Here is a 13,390-nt window from a genome sequence, read left to right as displayed (position 1 = left end):
CAAAGTATATTCATAAAAGTCACACTTTTTATAAAAATCCCTGCCACACCTTATACTCTTAAGGTTACAGTTTTTATTAATTTTTGGTTTATGCTGCCAGTGTTTTTTTTTCTTTGCAAATATAATTAAATATGTATGTATGCATATCTTTTTATCTATCCCTACCCATATATATGTGTATGGGTATACATGCATATATTATTAATATATATATATACACATACACATGTTTTATGTATGTTTAATATATATGTGTGTTAGTGTGTACATATATTTATATATATTCATTATTTCTATGTCTTGACCTTTTTCACTTTGCAATATAGCCTAAAAATCACCAATATTAGCATATGGCCCTCTTTATTATTCCTCTATGGAGCTATATAATATTCCATTGTGATGATGTACCATAGTTTATTCAACTTGCTTCTATCAATGGGTATTAAGGGAGTTTCCAATATTTTGCTATTTTAGATAATATTGCAATAAATACTGTAAATACTGTAAATACCATAGCTTTGCTTATTTTTGAAGTCCACAAACTCTAGGATACTTTCCTCTGAGTAAATCCATTGATTTTTTTTTTTTTTAAAGCAGTAAGACTAATCACTGAGTCCCTTCATGAATATTTGGGATTATTATATTTACATATAAATTTTTATGTACCTTGTGTTTTGCATCTTTCCTACATATCACAAGTGTCTTGAGGTCATAAATAGCATCTGGTTTTATATATATATATATATATATATATATATATATATATATATATATATATATATATATATATATATATATATATATATATATAAATTGGTTTTTTTTTTTTAGTTTACATATATATGTATTGGGTATGGTATAGTGTGATTTGTGGATTGTGATCATTCTTATATGCAAGCTTTCTCCTACTGTTCATGTTTATGAATCAATATGTGTGTTGACCTAGAGTTTCTTTTCCTTGTTAATTTAGAGAATGTTTATGAAATGCCTGCAGTATGTAGGTCTGTGCAGGATGTAAAACTGAAAGAGCCCTCCATGGAGCTTATGCTATATCTGTGATTAGCCTTGTTACTTGAGGTTAATCCAACTTAACTTTTTGGATCTCAGTGTTTTTATCGGAAAAATGGGAACTGTTATCCTACTTTGATTGTTTAGTGGGATTCCTGAAAGAAGCTACCATGACGATGAATGTGAAATAGTTTGCTAAAATACAAAGAGCTACAAAATATATAAAATAGTTATTGTCATTTTAGTACTATATGTTCTCAGATGTTTTGCCATTATCTTCCACAATAGACTTAGCTGTTTGAGAAACATCAGTACAGTTATTTTTATTTTATATTTCCTCAAAGCAGCTGGTATAGAGGGAATAGACACTGAATTTATGGAACATTTTATTTTGTACCAGGGGTCTCAAACTCTAATTCCTACAGGGGCTACATGAAGGACATAAATTGGATCATGGTAGGAAGTGGTGAGAAACTATGGCCAAACTGGAGAGTAAATTCTATACCTAAAGACGTTCAAATTCGAGTTTAAAAACAGTACTGTGTGAAGTAAACAGTTGAAGGCCATATTCAGCAGTCTTTATGCCTGTTTGTGAGCTGTGGTTTATATGAATGTTACATTTGGGAGGGAAACCTTATTTCTTTGCTTCATTCATATCCTGGATGACCTTAAAAGATGTGGGATATTGACAAACAGAGCCAAATCATTACAATAATTATCAGTAAACCTGAAAATAATAATAAAAATACTTGTGATGTGGGCCTATGAGACTATAGTAAAAATATAATAAGATGCAGCTTTATAGTGTTAAGTTCATTGTAGACATGCTTTCTGCTACTTTCTGTACTATGTTATATATTCCCTGTTCATGAGGACTCATGGGCCAAATATTACTGTGCTTCTCATGACATATTTTGCTTTTAACTTGTCGATACTATGTTATCATACCATTGATTATATTTCTTTTTTTGCGTGGTTCCCGGAATGTTCAGAGCCAAATTTGTCACTGACTTCCAGAAAACCATACTAGATCTCCTGTCAAATATTAGATTCTAATTTCATTTTTAACTTTATCTTTTAACTCCTCCTTCTTTTCCCTTTTTCCTGACTTACTCTTCCTTATTCTATTTTGCTTTATATATCTTTGTAAGCTACTTCAAAAGCTTTTTGGAAAAAGGTGAGGTGTAAATGACAGAAGTCCCAAAGCATGTACATTTGGATATAAGAGACTAATAGCTCCCATGTTGTTATTTACAAAGAAATTGTACATACAGCTGGTGGAACATTACTTTTTATAAGCAGACTCTTAACAATGAAAAATGTGTTTTTCTATATGCTATCCAGTTAGCTTTTCTCAATTTTCCATACAACGTTTTTGAAAGAAAAAAAATAGTTCTTCTTTTACAGGATTGGGGTGGTCCTTATTGCTATTTCTCAACTATTTCTGGCTCTTTGCTTTCAGAAACATGTTAGGATTGTATGTCTTGGTATCTGTTTGATGGGACCATATGTTTAGCTCTAGCCAGCGAGTTGCAAGTAGAAAAGACTAGAGCATGCCACTTCTGGTCCAGATCATTGAGTTGACCTTGTGAGACCCTTCAGCACACCCTTTCCCTTAAGCATGTTGATTGGCAATGTTTGAGATGATGGCTGATCTATCTGCCAGGGTCCCTGAGTGGTGAGTGCTATTAAGTAGTATTTAGCCACTGAGAGTTTAGAGTACTTTGCTACCAAAACACGATCTAGACTATCCTGAGAAATTCAAAGACAGTCCATAGCAAAGCTAAGATTAGGGCCATGGATTGTTTATCAATTATCCTTACTCCTTGCTGGGTAATGAAGATATAAGCAAGGTTACAAGAGTAGGTCAAATATGAACAGATTTCAGAATTTGCCATGGAATTCAAAGGAAAAGAATAAAATCATTCAGAATGAGAAATATTATCTTTCAGAAAGAAAAAATCTCTGTTTTTACCTGAACATTTCCACTGCTTAGCTTTGCTTACATTAAAATCAAGAACAAAAACTGCTCCCTGTGACAACCTGAGTATCTAGATAATATGTTTATACACTTTTCATCAATCCTGTGTTTGTGAAGCTTCCTACAGCTAGAGGTGAATGAGAGTCTACAGGGAAATAATGAATGGATTTAGCCCTCATTTGCCTTGACTCTGCAGGCAATTTTTACGTTTTCAGAGACTCAAGGGTGTTATTTGGAGAAATTACTCAGGAATAAAGATATCCCACCAGGCAAAACAGGATTTCATGTTTTTGAGACACCTCTTTCTTCAGTTTCCAGTTTGCAGGTGGGACTGGGGGTGTCAAAGGGAGTTAAAATGTCTAAGTGATGTCTGTCACTAAGAGCAGCAAGCACCCCTCCCCCACCCCAAGCTCAGCAGCCAGTGAACTCTTGAAGGAGACGGATTGCCCACGTGTCTTTTTGTTGTTGTTGTTAGTAAAGTATTTTGGAGAAAAGCATCAAAGTGGGGGTGTGTGTATCCTCCTCTGAAGGAATAGTTTTCATCAGGTACCTCTGTATTTCCTGGGGCACAGGACTGGAGTGATGTTTGCAGAAATGTAATGTTGGAAATATGACTCTGTTTTGATTTTAAGAAAAAAGTGCTGCTATCTATTACAAACAATGGTGTGACCAGGTAAACTGAGATCTGAGTTACAGACAGCTATGTTCATGGAGACAAAAGCGAGCTAAGTCTCCAGAACCAAAATATGCTCATTAACCTTCAGAAACCCTGAAATTTTTTTCCAGTTTTACTGAGAAATACTTGACAATAAACCGTATGAGTTTAAGGTGTATAGCATGATAGTTTGATTTACATGTATTGTGAAATGATTGCCACAGTAAGTTTAGTTAACATCCATTATTTCATATAGATACAATAAAAAGGAAAGAAAAAAAAACACTTCTCCTTGTGATGAGAACTCTTAGGATCTGCTCTCTTAACAGCCTAAAAATATGGAAGGCTCCACGAATTTGTGTGTCCTCCTTGCTCAGGGGCCATGCTAATGTTTGTATTGTTCCAATTTTAGTATATGTGCTGCCAAAGCAAGCACCACTCTGACATCTTGACAGGGCCTTTAGTGTGGACTAAAAGAGAAGAAAGGTAGGAAATCTAATGTAATATAGAATTTTTTTTTTATTCCTTAGAAGCTACATACTTCTATATACTAAGTTTTCATTCCTAATGTTGAAATTGACATCTGTCTTCCTACTTGCAGCTTTAAAACATTTAACATTGCAAGCAAAATTCAGAACTCTCTTTATAGCTGTTTGCAAAAGAAATTAATTCATATTTTCTACTTTTTGACTATAAGTGATATATTAATTTAATCCTGTCTGTATACATTAATCACACATATTATGTAGTATTTCTTGTGAACTATAAATTTCACTAAACAAAGACATAAAAGAGTGCCCCTTGTAGTACTGCTTATTGTAGCAAAAAATTACTAACCATGTACATTTATAAAAATAAGAATTGGTTTAATAATTTTCTGATTAGCTATAGAAAGCAACATTATGTGCTCAGTAAAGTTACATATCTCAAAAGGAATCTATATTTCTCTGAAGAAAATATGCTTAAAAAATTAAGTTAAAAATCAGATTAAAAAATATAATTCAATTTCTTATGAATAATAATTATCCACACATCTGTGTGTATGTGTATTTATATAGAAAAAGAACTCTGTGTTACTTTTGTGTGTGTGTGTGTGTGTGTGTTACTTTTTAATACTATTTTCCCCCCAATGATTATGTATTACATTTAGTTGAATGTGAAAAGTAAGATTAAAAAGATAAATTGAGGGGTTTTTTTTTAGCCCAGACCTCCCCTTTGAGCACCATATTTTTTTTTTTTTTTTTTTTTTTTTTTTTTTTTTTTTTTTTTTTTTTTGCTGTATGCGGGCCTCTCACTGCTGTGGCCTCTCCCGTTGCGGAGCACAGGCTCCGGACGCGCAGGCCCAGCGGCCATGGCTCACGGGCTTAGGTGCTCCGCGGCATGTGGGATCTTCCCGGACCAGGGCACGAACCCGTGACCCCTGCATCGGCAGGCGGATTCTCAACCACTGCGCCACCAGGGAAGCCCTGAGCACCATATTAATTAATATGTTTTTGATATCTTCACCTGTATGTCTTACAGGCATCTCAAAGTTAAGATGGCCCATGCCACAGACAGCAAATCTACCCCTCTCCCAGTGCCTCCACCTTAGTAAATGACAACTCCACTCCTTCCAGATAAGTCAACGAAGGGTCAACTTTGCACCTTTCACATCCACAGCCCACCTCTACCCCCCATCCAGTTTGTAACCAAGCTCTGTTTCCAACACAGATTCCCAGACAGGTTGTGAAGACATCTGTGTCTCTCCATCTGAAATGAAATCACCTCCGTCCAAAGTTCCCAGCATCTCTTGCCTGGCCCACAGTAACATATTTGTGCCCTCATGATCATGTCTCCAGAGTAGTCAGGGTTAGCCTTTGACACATCATGGCTTCTTAGTACCAGGACAAGCTCAATATCCCATCATGATTTACAGAAGCCTGGTGATCTGTCCCTGCCCTTACCCCAGACTCATCGGGTACCTTGTTCTTTTTTGTTCCCAATTCTCTGGCCATTCTAATCTACTCACTCTCCTCAGAGCACTTCTCACCAGCAATTGCTCACCTTAGGTCATTTGCATAGGCTTTGCTTTATTCTTGGAATGCTTTTATCCACTTTTCATGTTTAATTCAGATCCATTTTTTAGATAAAACTCCTCTTTTTCTTTATCACAGTATGAGTACTTGAATTGTTATGTGTTTGTTGTCTATTACTCCCACTAGAATGAATGCTTCTTGAGGGCAGGGATTTAATTGTTGCTAGCTGCTGTATCCCTAATGCTTAGCACAATTCCTTGGCTCAATACTAAGTATGTTTTGAACAAATCACTACATGGATAGATGTATAAATTGTTCCATTTCATTATTAAAATATTCAAAAATTGGCTATTATTTGGCTATGACATAGTTGACTTCTTCTAAATTTCTTTTTCTATTTTTTTGCCAAATAAGTAGTTAGAAATAAAGTAACATTTTCTTCACTTTTTTATTCTATAGAAAAATGATAAAGTAATATATTCAGATTGACAGCAAAAATTAATAGGAATTTTAATAAAAGTATATTGTTAGCAACCCACAAACTTTGAAATAAGAAACATACTGGGCTACATGGTATTTCATTGTGATCCATAGGAATTTAAAGGTATTAAAACTACCTGCAGGCATACTCCCTATTATTCTTGAAAGTAATAGGAACATACTGAGAATTACGAGTTAAAATTAAATTTGCTACAGACCTCACACAAAACCTATTCTCTAGTTCAGGAAAATTGGAATTAAATTTTGATCATGGTATATACATCAGATGTGAGCAAAATTATATTAGTTATTTTTTAAAAATAAATGGGGTTATATATAATATAATTTGAATTACATAAATGAATGTTGAGGTTATTATGATCCATTTGATAGCCATAGCCATACTGAGAACTTTACATAGAAATTCAACTGCCAACAAATTTAAAGCACATTCTTATAAATTTGCAAGTTCTAATGGCATAGAATTTAAGTCTATATTTCACTGGATATCATACCAGCCAGTTTTAACATTCCTTATATTTCTATTAATAGACTTTTAGAATATGTGTGGAATATGTTATAGACATCATCTAGATATTACTTTTAACTGTCAATCCAAAGTAAATTATTGCATAAAATGACATCTTTTTAAAACTGAGTTTACCTTGTTGGAAACCTGTTTGCACATCAAAGCATCATGGTATTTGGAGTTAAAAAACCTCAGTAGCTATTATTTATGTTCATAAAAACATAAGCTTCATTTATCATTTTTAATAGTTAATAAATACAACTAATGAGGTTACAAATGAGAGCATAAACGAGTGATGTATTAACTAAATGTAAATGCATTAATTCAGACTATATGTATGAAAATTCTTATTTACTACCTTTGGATATATACCATAAAAAGTTATGATTTTGCTATATGTACTTTATTTTTTCTCTAATCTTTAAAAACTTTTTTATTGAATAAAAGATTCTTTAAATTATATAGTGCTTTGCAATTTTCAAAAGTTTCACACAGATTTTTTTTTTTTTTTTTTTTTTTTTTTTTTTGGCTGCGTTGGGTCTTCGTTGCTGCACACAGGCTTTCTCTAGTTGCGGCGAGCAGGATTACTCTTCATTGGGTTGTGCAGGCTTCTCACTGCAGTGGCTTCTCTTGTTGCGGAGCATGGGCTCTAGGCATGTGGCTCAGTAGCTGTGGTTTGAGGGCTCTAGAGCACAGGCTCAGTAATTGTGGCTCATGGGCTTAGTTGCTCCATGGCATGTGGGATCTCCCTGGACCAGGGATCGAACCCATGTCCCTTGATTTGGCAGGTGAATTCTTAACTACTGTGCCACCAGGGAAGTTCCAATTTCTTATAATCTCATAATAACCTTTTTTTTTTAAACTCCCCTACTCCTATATTGCCCCTCCCCCCTTCCCTCTCCCCACTGGTAACCACTAGTTTGTTCTCTGTATCTGTTATTCTGCTTCTTTTTTTGTTTTATTCACTAGTTTGTTATATTTTTTAGATTCTACATATGAAATAAGTCAGACAGAAAATGATGAATACTGTGTGATATCACTTATACATGACTATAGATCATGGCGTTTCTTATAGCATAATAGCAAACCTATTTTCCCACATAATTTAATTTTTCATACTATATTTGTTTTATTATTTATATCAATTTTTTTAAAGATTTATGAAGACATTGAGGGTGAGTCCCACCTTTTCTCTTAAAAGTGATTCTGCAGTGAATATCCTTGAGACTTTCTAATCTGTTATCTAGAGCAGTTGTTTCCTAAACTTTGGCATGAGTTAGAGTCACCTGTTGGGCTTGGTAAACCATAGATTGCTTATTCCCATCCTCAAAGTTTCTGGTCAGGTAGGTTTGAGGTAGGGCCCTGAGAATTTGCTTGTGCGGATGCGGCTGATCTGGGGACCACAGTTTGAGAACCACTGATATGGTATATTTTTAGAAGTAATGTTATAGGGTTAATGAGTATGCATATTTTTTAAGGTCTTGGCACATGTTGCCAAATTGTTTTCCAGAAAGACTGTATCAAATTGCATTCCTACCAGTAATTCTCTTCATCATGGAGTATTTTAATTTAAAATCTCTTGTCATTTTGAGACATGAAAAATGTTATCTCCATTGAAGCATTTTGTATAATAATAAAACACTGGAAACATTTCCATCAAAAGGAAAATAGACAAGTAAACATGGATATAGCCACACAAGGAAAATTAATTTAGCAGTTTAAATGCATGAATTGAATCTACGTGTTTTAACATGGAAAAATAGCAAACCATAAATTTGAGTGAAAAAAATTTAAAACTTTAAAACATGCAAACAATACTGATTGCTTAATAAATACACACAAGAAGTAAATATATGGAAAGCACACATATATGTAGTAAGGGTATGAAAAAAAAAAAATGTGTAGCTATGATAATGTACCAAACTCAAGATAGTTGTTACTTCTGGGACAGGAGGAGAGGGGAATGGAATCAATGAGGTAATATTCAATGTGTTTCCATTGCATCTGTGGTATATCTTTCAAAAAATATTTAAAGGTAATATGACAACATACTAAGATTTTAAAAACTAGTTGGATATTTATTGTCTTATTTAGTATTAAAGAGAAAAAGTGGGATCAAAAAGATTTTATGTGTGTTTCTTTAATCAGTAGTGAGGCTGAATATTTTTTAAGACTATTGGCTATCTTTTCTCTGCTTTTCTTTTTTTACATCTTTATTGGACTATAATTGCTTTACAATGTTGTGTTAGTTTCTGCTGCATAACAAAGTGAATCAGCTATATGTATACATATATCCCCATATCCCCTCCCTCTTGCATCTCCCTCCCACCCTCCCTATCCCACGCCTCTAGGTGGTCACAAGCACCGAGCTAATCTCCCTGTGCTATGCAACTGCTTACCACTAGCTATCTATTTTACATTTGGTAGTGTATATATGTCAGTGCTGCTCTCTCACTTCATCCCAGCTTACCCTCCCCCCACCCGATGTCCTCAAGTCCATTCTCTGTGTCTGCATCTTTATTTCTGTCCTGCCCCTTTGTTCATCAGAACCATTTTTTTTTAAGATTCCATATATATATGTTAGCATATGGTATTTGTTTTTCTCTTTCTGACTTACTTCACTCTGTATGACAGACTCTAGGTCCATCCACCTCCCTACAAATAACTCAATTTTGTTTCTTTTTATGGATGAGTAATATTCCGTTGTATATATGTGCCACATATACAAGCAGCTTATGCAGCTCAATATCAAAAAAACAAACAACCCAGTCCAAAAATGGGTGGAAGACATAGATAGACATTTTTCCAAAGAAGATATACAGATTGCCAACCAACACATGAAACGATGCTCAACATCACTAATCATTAGAGAAATGCAAATCAAAACTACGATGAGGTAGTTTTTCTGACACCAAGTCAGAATGGTCATCATCAAAAAATCTACAAACAATAAATGCTGGAGAGAGTGTGGAGAAAAAGGAACCCTTTTGCACTGTTGGTAGGAATGTAAATTGATACAGCCACTATGGAGAACAGTATGGAGGTTCCTTAAAAAACTAAACATAGAACTACCATGTGACCCAGCAATCCCATTCCTGGGCATATACCCTGAGAAAACCATAATTCAAAAAGAGACATGTACCACAATGTTCATTGCCACACTATTTACAATAGCCAGGACATGGAAGCAACCTAAGTGTCCATCGACAGATGAATGGATAAAGAAGATGTGGCACATATATACAATGGAATATTACTCAACCATAAAAAGAAACGAAGTTGAGTTTTTTTCTCTGCTTTTTTATTTCTCATAAGCACGTGGATTTTGATAGAAAAATGAATTTGGAATCTTTAGTAGTAGAACTCATTTGCACTTAGCTGTTGTATGTGTTTTAATTTATAAACAACACTGGATACATCCATATCTTTTTGTTAAAATGTCTCTCAATTGAAAAAGACCTGAGATTTTTTTAATAGATAAAGGCTATTAAAATACTCTAAAATGCACTAACAGTTAAAAACAATATATAAATACATTTAGCTATTTATTGAATGTTTACACTAAGCAGAAATTGAGAAAAATCACAACCATGGCACACTTAATGACTCCCTATAGTATGCTGAATAATGTCCACTCAAAAGAGAGCATGTCCTAATACCTGGAACCTGTAAATATTACTTTATAAGGAAAAAAGATCTTTGCAGATGGGATTTAATTAAAGATCTCAACATGGAGAGATTATCCTGGATTATGTGGGTGGGTTATAAATTCATTCCCAAGTGTCTTTATATGAGACAAGCCAAGAGAGATTTCATCTGCACAGAGGAGGATGAAGCAATGCGATCATGGAGGCAGAGGTTGGAATGATGTAGCAATAATGCCAGCAGCCACCAGAAACTAGAATGGATTCTTCCTTAGAGCTGCTGGAGGAAACACAGCCCTGTGACACGTTGATTTTGGTTCAATGATAATGGTTTAGGGCTCTGTCCTCTAGAACTATGAGAAAATAAATTTCTGTTTTTTTAAGCCACTAAGCTTGTGGTAATTTGTTGACAGTTAACTATAGAAAACAACACTTTCCATTCCAGAAATTTCACTTTGCTAATATCCTAAAATATTTCATTTTTCAAGAATCTTAAAGACAGTCTCAAAAGGTCATTTTTTTAAAAGTTTTTTTTGTTAAAACAAGAGGTATACAGAAAAATGACCAAATCTTTTTCAATTGCCCTTTAAAGCTTAAAAGACACAACCTTTTATCATTTCGAAGTGAATTGTTTTGAAACTATCCATGGAATTCGCTGTAAAAATGCTTTTTGAAGGAAGAAAGTGTGACTCTTTCACGTCACCTCCAAATGACTTCCTAACCTTCCTAGTTTTTCTGAAACAATTTAATCTAAATTAAGGTATTCCTATGGCGCAGATTATAGAAAATGCTGAAAAATGAAGGGGTTTATAACATAGGCAAATAAACTATAATGATTTTTTAAAAAATTCACAACTTATTAAAGGGAGAAATGATTAAAGACAAATGAAATTGATGATTATGGATTTAGACAAGCATGAGACCAAGCTTGTTTATTTCATTATTAATCAGAAAGTGATATATGATGACCTTAAAAATATTATCCTTTTGTAAAATAATATTCTAGAGGATCTGTATTTGGCCTCGACTTTGCAAGATGCAATTGACTTGTTTCATTTACTTTTCTGTAAAGCTTTTTACTTTAAAATAATTATATATTCATAGGAATGTGCAAAGAAATTTATAGGGAAATCCAGGGCACCCTTCACCCAGCCTCCCCCAATGTTAATGTTTTATATTACTGGAGTACAGTATCAAACTCAGGAAATTAACATTTGTTCAATCCATTGAGGTTATTCAGATTTTACCAGTTATACATGTACTCATGTGTGCATACGTGTATGTATCTATGTTTGAATAGCTCTGACAATTTTATCACATGTAGCTTTGTATAACCACAATCACAATACTTAAGTGAACCAACACTCATGCTACCCTCATCAAGAGGATGAGCTTGACTCACCCTTTCCTCCCTTTTCCTTAAACCACATTAAGTACTATTAAGTTCTCCATGTCTACATTTGTGTTATTTCATGAATGTTATATAAATGGGATCATACAGTATGAATATTTATGACATTGGCTTCTTTTACTCCACTTAATTTCCTTGAGATGAATCCAAGTTGTTGCATTTGTCAATAGTTTATTCCTTTTTATTGTTGATTGGTAATCCATGGTATGGATATACCACAGTTTGTTTAACCATTCATCATTGAAGGCCATTTGGCTAGATTCCAGTTGTTAGCTATTATTAAAGCTACTATAAACATTTGCATAGATGTTTCTGCATGAAAATGAGTTTTCATTTCTCTGGGACATGTGCCCAAGATTGTAATTGATGGGTGATACGGTAAGTTCCATTGTTAATTTCAGAAAGAACTGCAAAACTGTTTTCCAGAGTAACTGTATCATTATACATTCCCACCAGCAATGTATGCATGATCTGGTTTCTCCACACTCTAGCCAGTATATGGTTTTATCACGATTTTTCATTTTAGCCATTCTGATAGGTATAAAGTGACATCTCACTGTAGTTTTAATTTGCATTTTCCTAATGACTAATATTGCTGCGATCTTTTCATGTGCTTATTTGCACATCATCTGTATATCCTTGCTGCAAAATGTCTTACATGTCTTTTATACAGTTTCTAAATGGATTGTTCATTTTTGAATTTTGAGAGTTCTTTATATATTTTAGATACTCGTTCTTTATTGGATATGTGATTCGAAAATATTTTCTCCCAGTCTGTAATGTACTTTTCATCCTCTTAACTGAGTCTTTCACAGAGCAAAAGGTTTTTAATTTGAATGAAGTCTGATTCATCAACTTTTCTTCTTTTGGATCGTGCTTTTAGTGTCAAGTTGGGGAACTCTGCTTATTAGTTCTAGGCCCTGAATGTTTTCTCTTTTTTTTGAGATCTTTTGTAGTTTAATGTTTTACACTGAGTTAATTTTTGTACAAAGTGTGAAGTTTAGGTTGAGGTTCATATATTTGCCTATGTATGTCCAATTGATCCAGCACTATTTATTGAAAAGGCTATCCCTTCTTCATTGTACTGATTTTGCACCTTTGCCAAAAATTAACTGGGCATATTTACATGGATCTATTTATGAGTTTTTCATTCTGTTCCATTGATATATGTGTTTATCACTCCACCATTACCAATCTGTCTTGATTACTATAGCTAGATTGTAAGTCTTGACATTAGGAGAAGGAATTCCTGCCTCTTTATTCTTCTTTTCAAAATTGTTCTGGCTATTCTAGAGTCTTCCAATTTCCATAAATATTTTAGAATAAGCTTATCTATGTTTATAAAAACCTTGCTGAGATTTAGATAGTGATTTCATTAAACCTATATATCAATTTAGGGAGAATTGATATTTTTATTATGTGAGTCTTCTAATCTGTGAACATGATGTTTCTAAGTCTTCCTTTATTTCTTGCATTAGCCTTTTATAACTTTTGTTATACAGATTCTATATATGTTTTGTTAGATTTATACCTAATATTTAAATTTTCTTTAGAGCATTTGTAAATGGTATTGCATTTTTGACTTTGGTTTCTGTGAACTTTCTGAACTCAGTTATTAGTTTCAGGACATTTTTGAGGTTTTCTTTCTCCTTCCTTCCTCCCTCCCT

The 13,390-nt window shown here is 33.7% G+C and overlaps 1 non-coding gene across 1 annotated transcript; it reads right to left on the bottom strand.

Annotated features, from left to right (window-relative positions):
- Positions 1–3,976: 3,976 nt before the first annotated feature.
- Positions 3,977–4,080, bottom strand: LOC131751663 (U6 spliceosomal RNA). The gene has a single exon (XR_009334236.1). It is a non-coding gene; the product is annotated as a U6 spliceosomal RNA (small nuclear RNA).
- Between the last annotated feature and the right edge of the window lie 9,310 nt (positions 4,081–13,390).

This window comes from Kogia breviceps, chromosome 2, assembly GCF_026419965.1.
Source record: "Kogia breviceps isolate mKogBre1 chromosome 2, mKogBre1 haplotype 1, whole genome shotgun sequence".
NCBI classification, from domain to species: domain Eukaryota; kingdom Metazoa; phylum Chordata; class Mammalia; order Artiodactyla; family Physeteridae; genus Kogia; species Kogia breviceps.
This window is presented reverse-complemented; position numbering and strand designations above follow the sequence as displayed.